This window comes from Coregonus lavaretus (assembly GCF_964263955.1).
Source record: "Coregonus lavaretus genome assembly, contig: HAP1_SCAFFOLD_48, whole genome shotgun sequence".
NCBI lineage: Eukaryota > Metazoa > Chordata > Actinopteri > Salmoniformes > Salmonidae > Coregonus > Coregonus lavaretus.
Genome location: NW_028163311.1, coordinates 1,399,562 through 1,408,653, shown reverse-complemented (window position 1 = coordinate 1,408,653; position 9,092 = coordinate 1,399,562). Strand labels below are relative to the sequence as shown.

General features: G+C 44.1%; 1 long non-coding RNA gene across 1 annotated transcript; it reads right to left on the bottom strand.

Moving 5' to 3' along the window:
* Window positions 1-3,304: 3,304 nt before the first annotated feature.
* On the bottom strand, window positions 3,305-7,744 carry LOC311118300. Its single transcript, XR_014611789.1, has 3 exons — window positions 7,668-7,744; window positions 5,421-5,503; window positions 3,305-3,334 (listed from the first exon to the last, which is right to left on the bottom strand). It is a non-coding gene; the product is annotated as an uncharacterized lncRNA (long non-coding RNA).
* Window positions 7,745-9,092: the final 1,348 nt, after the last annotated feature.

The following is a 9,092-nucleotide window of genomic DNA, read 5'->3' as shown; positions in this document are numbered from 1 at the left end:
CGGTTTCGGGCGAGGCTGCTCCTCCTCCTGGTTCAGGCAGGCTTCGGCGTTCGCCGTCCCCGGAATACTAGCTGCCACCGTTGTATGTTTCGTGTGTTGATTGCTTTGGTCTGTCTGGTACACCTGTGTCTGTTTGTGTCCTAATTACGTGTCCTATAAGTTCCCTGTTTTGTGTTAGTTATATTGTGTGTTGTTGTCCGCGTGTCGTTTGAGCTGCGTGTTTTGCGCTCTACATGTTTTGTTTTACGCATGTTGCGTACTGTTCTCGCCTCTGTATTTTCGAGGTCGTGTATTGATTATTGTTCACTTTACATTAGTAAAGTTTGTTGGACTAAACCTCTGTGTCCTGCGCCTGACTCCTCATCACATCCACATCGGTGCCAAACTGACACACACTGGCTAGAGGAACCTGGTGTACCCGCCACCCGCCAGTAGCTGTCATTTGATTATAACTGTCTAATCAGAGACTTCAACACATTAGTGCCCACAATGAGTTCATCAACCTGCCCATCAACAATAAGCACTGGGACTACATAACAGAAGCCATAAAGTTGAATTTTTAAGTCACACATGCCCACTGGGCTAGTTTGTTCCCACCACAACCCACCAGGATGATGTCTGAAGGAGCTAGAAAGTTCCCCTCTACCACTCCTGCCTCCCTCAACCGAGGTACAATATCTGCGCGCAGAGTAGTAGCCATGGACCCACTATCTAACATCCCCTTCAGCTCAACTTTATCCTGTACTAGCACAGTGGTGTAAAACAAACTGTCATTCTGAGTCATTCTCATTGTGTTCTGAAAAATGACTGTGTTGTTCTTGGGTACTGACTCACAAAAGTAAGAATAAACAGATTGGATATCATCATCAGTGGAGAAAAAATAAGAATGCCCCACATTGCCCTCCTCAGAACGGAGGCTTTCTAGTTTTCCTGAGACCTGCCAGTCTGTCCACATCCAGGGTTCTGTCGCTGCCCAGCCTCACTACAGTCAAAGCTCATGTGGCCCGGAGAAAAGCACTTGACGCACAGCTGGTGCATCTGACAGTGAGCTTTGGTCCAGTGATTAGTGCTTCCACAGTCAGCGCACTCATGCTGACGTTTGTGGAACTGTTTACGGGGCCCTCTACATTTAACATGTTTAAGTCATTTAGCAGACGCTCTTATCCAGAGCGACTTACAGTTAGTGCATGGGTAACTTTTTTTTTTTCATACCCCCCGTGGGAATCGAACCCACAACCCTGGCGCTGCAAACACCATGCTCTACGAACTGAGCCGGCCATTCCCTCCACTACCCTAGGCGACGCTGGTCCAATTGTGCGCCGCCCCATGGGTCTCCCGGTCGCGGCCGGCTACGACAGAGCCTGGATTCAAACCAGGATCTCCAGTCCCCCAGGACTGTGTTGTGTTACCTGCTTGACAATAGTATTGATGTCCCCCAGGAGAGCAGCAGCAGGTTGCACGTTGTTCCCCATCTCCTCAGCACACAGATCAACCTTGACATTGACCTTGACATAAATAACGTATGTGGAACGTTACTACAACATACCAGCAACGACACGACAGGAAGAGCGCCGTGCGTGACACATGTAACAGCAGCTGGAGGAGTGGCCAAACCTCAAGCTAAACACAACAGAAATAACCAGGCACCACCACATAATGCTAAGGCTGACACACACACGTTCCTTTTTATAAACCGGGTGACTCGAGCCCTGAATGCTGATTGGCTGAAAGCTGTGGTATATCTGACCGTATAACATGGGTCACGTTGAGGGAGGAGGTCAGAGACCTGGCCGTGTGGTGCCAGGATAACAACCTCTCCCTCAACGTGACCAAGACAAAGGAGATGATTGTGGACTACAGGAAAAAAAAGAGGACTGAGCACGCCCCCATTCTCATCGACGGGGCTGTAGTGGAACAGGTTGAGAGCTTCAAGTTCCTTGGTGTCCACATCACCAACGAACTATCATGGTCCAAACACACCAAGACAGTCGTGAAGAGGGCACGACAAAGCCTATTCCCCCTCAGGAGACTAAAAAGATTTGGCATGGGTCCTCAGATCCTCAAAAAATTATACAGCTGCACCATCGAGAGCATCCTGACTGGTTGCATCACCGCCTGGTATGGCAACTGCTTGGCCTCTGACCGCAAGGCACTACAGAGGGTAGTGCGTACGGCCCAGTATATCACTGGGGCAAAGCTTCCTGCCATCCAGGACCTCTATACCAGGCGGTGTCAATGGAAGGCCCTCAAAATTGTCAAAGACTCCAGCCACCCTAGTCATAGACTGTTCTCTCTGCTACCGCACGGCAAGCGGTACCAGAGTGCCAAGTCTAGGTCCAAAAGACTTCTCAACAGCTTCTACCCCCAAGCCATAAGACTCCTGAACAGCTAATCATGGCTTCCCGGACTATTTGCACTGCCCCCCCACCCCATCCTTTTAACGCTGCTGCTACTCTGTTAAGTATTTATGCATAGTCACTTTAACTCTACCCACATGTACATATTACCTCAACTACCTCAACTAGCCGGTGCCCCCGCACATTGACTCTGCAACGGTACCCCCCTGTATATATAGCCTCCCTACTGTCACTTTATTTTACTTCTGCTCTTTTTTTTCTCAACACTTTTTTTTGTTGTTGTTTTATTTTTACTTTTTTTGTTTAAAATAAATGCACTGTTGGTTAAGGGCTCTAAGTAAGCATTTCACTGTAATGTCTGCACCTGTTGTATTCGGCGCATGTGACCAATAAAATTTGATTTGATTTGATTTAATAGAAAAATACATCATACCTCCTGTGACTGAGATGGGATGGCAACAGCCTCGTCCAACTCACTCATTCCTTCAACCTCCTGCGACTGAGATGGGATGGCCACAGCCTCGTCCAACTCAATCTCTCTTTCAACCTCCTGCGACTGAGATGGGATGGCAACAGCCTCGTCCAACTCAATCTCTCTTTCAACCTCCTGCGACTGAGATGGGATGGCAACAGCCTCGTCCAACTCACTCTCTCCTTCAAACTCCTGCGACTGAGATGGGATGGCAACAGCCTCGTCCAACTCACTCTCTCCTTCAACCTCCTGCGACTGAGATGGGATGGCAACAGCCTCGTCCAACTCACTATCTCCTTCATCCTCCTGCGACTCAGATGGGATGGCAACAGCCTCGTCCAACTCACTCCCTCCTTCATCCTCCTGCGACTGAGATGGGATGGCAACAGCTTCGTCCAACTTACTCTCTCCTTCAACCTCCTGTGACTGAGTTGGGGTATCTGTCTCTAGAACAGCCTCGTCCAACTTGGTTAGTCTCTCAGCCTCTCTGTGATCTTTATGGGATCTAGATAGAGAAAAGGGAATCTCTCTTAGGTCACTGCTATAATGTGAGTGTGAGGATGTGTTCCAATTATAGAATTAGTATCATAGAATTAGAATCATTCTAGAATTAGAATAGAATCACTCAAATTATATGGCTCCAATACTCTTGAGATGACTCGGCCTATCCAGAGCCAAATATTTAGAGAATTCTGCCAACTTTTAAAAGGACTCAATGTTAGCGCCTTAGAGCCTTCATTTATCCTTTCATTATAAGTAAATTCTAATTATAGATGTTCAGTTACATAGCATTGTTTAAAATGTCAACATTGCCCATGGGGAGCCAGCTGTCATATGGATATCTACTGTGTCATGTAATGTATACATAAACTCAGCAAAAAAGAAAACCTCCCTTTTTCAGGATCTTTCAAAGATAATTCGTAAAAATTCAAATAACTTCACATATCTTCATTGTAAAGGGTTTAAACACTGTTTCCCATGCTAGTCCCCTGTAGCTCAGTTGGTAGAGCATGGCGCTTGCAACGCCAGGGTTGTGGGTTTGTTTCCCACGAGGGGCCAGTATGAAAATGTATGCACTCACTAACTGTAAGTCGCTCTGGATAAGAGTGTCTGCTAAATGACTAAAATGTAAAATGTTGTTCAATGCATTGAACCATAAACAATTAATGAACATGCACCTGTGGAACGGTCATTAAGACACTAACAGCTTACAGACGGTAGTTATGAAAACATAGGACCCTAAAGAGGCCTTTCTACTGACTCTGAAAAAAACCAAAAGAAAAATGCCCAGGGTCCCTGCTCATCTGCGTGAACGTGCCTTAGGCATGCTGCAAGGAGGCATGAGGACTGCAGATGTGGCCAGGGCAATAAATTGCAATGTCCGTACTGTGAGACGCCTAAGACAGCGCTATAGGGAGACAGGACGGACAGCTGATCGTCCTCGCAGTGGCAGACCACGTGTAACAACACCTGCACAGGATCGGAACATCCAAACATCACACCTGCGGGACAGGTACAGGATGGCAACAACAACTGCCCGAGTTACACCAGGAACGCACAATCCCTCCATCAGTGCTCAGACTCTCCGTAATAGGCTGAGAGCGGCTGGACTGAGGGCTTGTAGGCCTGTTGTAAGGCAAGTCCTCACCAGACATCACCGGCAACAACGTCGCCTATGGGCACAAACACACCGTCGCTGGACCAGACAGGACTGGCTAAAAAAGTGCTCTTCACTGACGAGTCGCAGTTTTGTCTCACCAGGGGTGATGGTCGGATTCGTGTTTATCGTCGAAGGAATGAGCGATACACCGAGGCCTGTACTCTGGAGCGGGATCGATTTGGAGGTGGATGGTCCGTCATGGTCTTGGGCGGTGTGTCACAGCATCATCGGACTGAGCTTGTTGTCATTGCAGGAAATCTCAACGCTGTGCGTTACAGGGAAGACATCCTCCTCCCTCATGTGGTACCCTTCCTGCAGGCTCATCCTGACATGACCCTCCAGCATGACAATGCCACCAGCCATACTGCTCGTTCTGTGCGTGATTTCCTGCAAGACAGGAATGTCAGTGTTCTGCCATGAAGAGCCTGGATCTGTTGGATCGGAGGGTGAGGGCTAGGATTTAGCCATTCCCCCCAGAAATGTCTGGGAACTTGCAGGTGCCTTGGTGGAAGAGTGGGGTAACATCTCACAGCAAGAACTGTCAAATCTGGTGCAGTCCATGAGGAGGAGATGCACTGCAGTACTTAATGCAGCTGGTGGCCACACCAGATACTGTTACTTTTAATTTTGACCCCCCCCTTTGTTCTGTTGGTCACAGGTCTGTGGAACTTGTTCAGTTTATGTCTCAGCTGTTGAATCTTGTTATGTTCATACAAATATTTACACGTTCAGTTTGCTGAAAATAAACGCAGTTGACAGTGAGAGGACGTTTCTTTTTTTGCTGAGTTTATATCTCAATGTCCCAACTCTCTAAATACATGGCTCTGGGCCTACCTCTCCATAGGCGGTGACCTTTGACCTACTACTGAATCTGTAGGCCTATGTGATCCTGTAACCAGTCACAGATGTGTCATTAGTGTAAATCACTTACCTGACTTCCTTCATAACATCAGCTTCATTGATGGGGTCATCCAGGTCTATGAGGGTGAGGTCATTCCCACTGACCTCTGACCTCTGAAAGACAGCACAAAGTCATGTTTAGATGTCACCTACTGTGTCGCCTTTTGCCGTGTTCAAAACAACTGGGAAATCTCTGACTTCCGACTTCAGTGCGTTCAAGACAACTGGGAAATAGGAAAAAAAAACAAGCTCCGACTGGGAAAAATCGTTTTGAACAGTCATCCAACTTGGAATTCCAAGTCGGAAGCAGCGCGGCTTGGCGGGTCATGTTTTGGAGGACGCCTGACTCGACCTTCACCTCTCCCGAGCCTGCTGGGGAGTTGCAGCGATGAGACAAGATCATAACAAGATCGTAACTACCAATTGGATATCACGAAAAATTGGGGAGAAAAAGGGGGTAAAATTACCACCACAAAATGTAAAAAGGAATTCCAAGTCGGAAACTCTGGCATCTTTCTAGAGCTCCGACTTTCCGACCTGAAGATCACGGACATGATTTGACCTAGTTATTTTTTTCGAGTTCCCAGTTGCCTTGAGAGCACCATTAACCCAACTCTCATTGTCACATCATAATGCATCATATTCAGAGAAATAGAATCACCAGAACATCATATCAGGTGTACAGTTCAGTTTACCAGTCAAATTGCCAAGGTCAGAGGCTCTATCCTTTCTAGTGATTCTATTTCTATGGTCACATAATAATGCATCATATCTATGCTTGTGTCCGAAATAGCACCCTAGTTCCAATATAGTGCACTTCTTTTGGCTGGAGCCCTATAGAGTCCCACAGTATGAGTCATAATACCCATAAAACCTAGTGGTCAAACAGGGAAATGGTTCCAATCGTTTTTCCACCATTCATTTTTCCCATTGGGGATTTTAGAAACACTTAAAATAAGGTCTGTGTTTCGTGTAGGCTTACCCTGGTGTGACATTTTGATAACCGTGTAAATCTCTCTAGGACAAGGTGACTTATCAGTATTTACCTCCCAAAAATGTAATGCTTATTAGCTGCTAATGTTGCTATCATAAAGAACTACAAATGCCATGATGATCATGCTGATCGAGGCAAAGGTAAGAATCTCTGGATTAACTATCTAATGTTAGCTAAATGTAGTAATGAATAAATTGGCTGCATTTCTTTAAATGGACAATTCTGTGAACTGTCTAGTGCAAGTTTTAAATTGACACAATACCCGTTAGCAAAGGTGTCAGCTAGAGATGACATGCAGGAGCTTGCAGGGATTTGTAGTTTTGCATGATGTCTACTTTGATGCTAATTAGCATTTTCGAATCTGAGAGTAAATAGAGCCGAATATACTGATAAAAGTCAACTTGTCCGAGAGAGATTTACATGGTTACAAAAACGTCACGCCAGGGTAAGCCTACACGAAATACAGCCCTTATTTTATGTGTTTCTAAAATCGCCTATGGGAAAAATGAATGGTGGAAAAACGATTGGAACCATTTCCCTGTTTGACCGCTAGGTTTTATGGGTATTATCACACCTCCACTGTAACACTCTATAGAGGGGTTGGTTGTTTAGCAACAAAACTGGCATGCAACTATGGGGCAAAATAGACAGGGTTTGACTTAGACAACATGTAAACTATATTTAGTCTCTAAATGTTTAATGCAAACATAAATACATTTGAACAATAAACTCGTATCAAATACATTGTTACAGTTGTTGTTGGTTAGCTAGGTAGCGAATTTTAGCCATTGCATAGACATGATATCAGTCAAAACACCTCAAAACAAGACTTGGTATCAATAACACCATACAACGAGCTGAAACATGCCACAGAGCTACGATTCCCCACATGGCAGCTTGTTGTTAGCTGAGGTTCAGAATCATAACAAGATACACGACTTCCGGCCATCGATGCGCGAGCATCATTTTCGTGACATCAGCCAACCCTTCTATGGCTCCTAGTCAAAAGTAGTGCACTAGCTCCTGGTCAAAAGTAGTGCACTAGCCTACATAGGGAATAGGGTGCCATTTAGGACGTATTTATGAAGGCGCTGTCACAACCTTTGACCCCCATTTGACCCACATTCTACTTACTGTACCTTTAGCCAACTCTAATGACTCCCCGGCCATAGACTTTCTAGTTTGATATTACAGCATGAATAGCACACTATTTCATTTGTTAAACAATATTTAATCCACAGTAATTAATATAATTGAAGATTTAAAAATAAATAACATGCCTACCTTGAACTCTTTATTCTCCATCTCCTTGCAAAATCAGCACATTTCCTTGCCAAAATGAACGCGCATCCAGAGCGAAAACAAACGCAATCCTCCAGCACTAGGGAGGATTAGACTGAACTGCTCCAGCGGTTTCTGATCAGTTTCAACGTTTATCAGTGATGACGTAACAATGACCTGTACAGATTTGACGCACTTTAGATCTCGTGCTGATGCAACACTCTGTGTTGTTGAAAGCTCACGTATGGAAATCCTGCGAGTTGTAAACAAATGTAGGCTATTGTTGCCCTTAAAACTGTAATGTTGAGGACGCCATGAAAAATAAAATACATAACCCACACCGTTAGGCCAAGGTACATGCAATTGTCATCATTTTGCCAATAGACTTCTTGTTCCTTGTTGTATGTAGCCTTTCTTTTGGGATTAGCACCACTGTCACCTAGAAATTGATACTGCGGTTGTCACATAAAACAGATAACCCATAGTTCATTATTAAATAACATAACTAATTTATTTATTTTATTACTCATAAAATATACAGCAATCTTCAGATAGTGAAAGAATTCATGGGAGTTTCGAATTCAGTCACTATTTCATATGTACATGCTAGTTTCATCCTTTTAAATAAAAAAAAAGGACACGAAAAAAACTGTGAACCTCCCGTTCCTGATTTGACGAACATAGCATATGTATTGTACATATTTCCAGTTAAAATGATTTTCAAAAAGAGACAAAAACGGGGGTTTGAACAAGCAATCACATAAAAGGATTGAGTGGTTTCATTTTTTTGAAGAAGTTAAAGCAAGCAAAACCTGTCAAAATACATTGCTTATAAGACCAAGACAAATAATATAGATTTTTTTTTTTTCAACAGAAGAAAATCTAAATGCTGCTGTCCTACCATTGGTTTACAGTGTTTCTCCTCTCCAAGGGAGGCATGTTTTCTGCCTCGGAATAGTATCAGTGCTTTTCACAAACGTTGTAGTACTTAGTGTGCATCATTGTTTTCACTCATACAGCTGCCCCTACTCTCCTAACCTCCCCTCAGTAACTAAAGAAGGCACAAAATGATGACATAAATATCACAAGAAAGAATACATTAATTCATAATTTACTTTCTAAAATATTTTCTAGAGGGCAAAGGACAGGTAGGTTTAATAACGCAAATGTAAAAAGTCCTGTCGCTCACATACAAATGCAAAATCTAAATGGCACCCTATTCTTTATAGAGTACACTACTTTTGACCAGAACCCTATGGCCCTGGTCAAAAGTAATGTACTATAAAGGGAATAGGGTGCCATTGGGGATGGAAATTCTTTGAAATTACTCATGAGAGCAAATACTACGATTATTTGGTTCCCACAGAGGGTCAGGAGCTTAAGACATGAATGATATTATTAAAATGTTTGTTCATAAAAAATAAATGA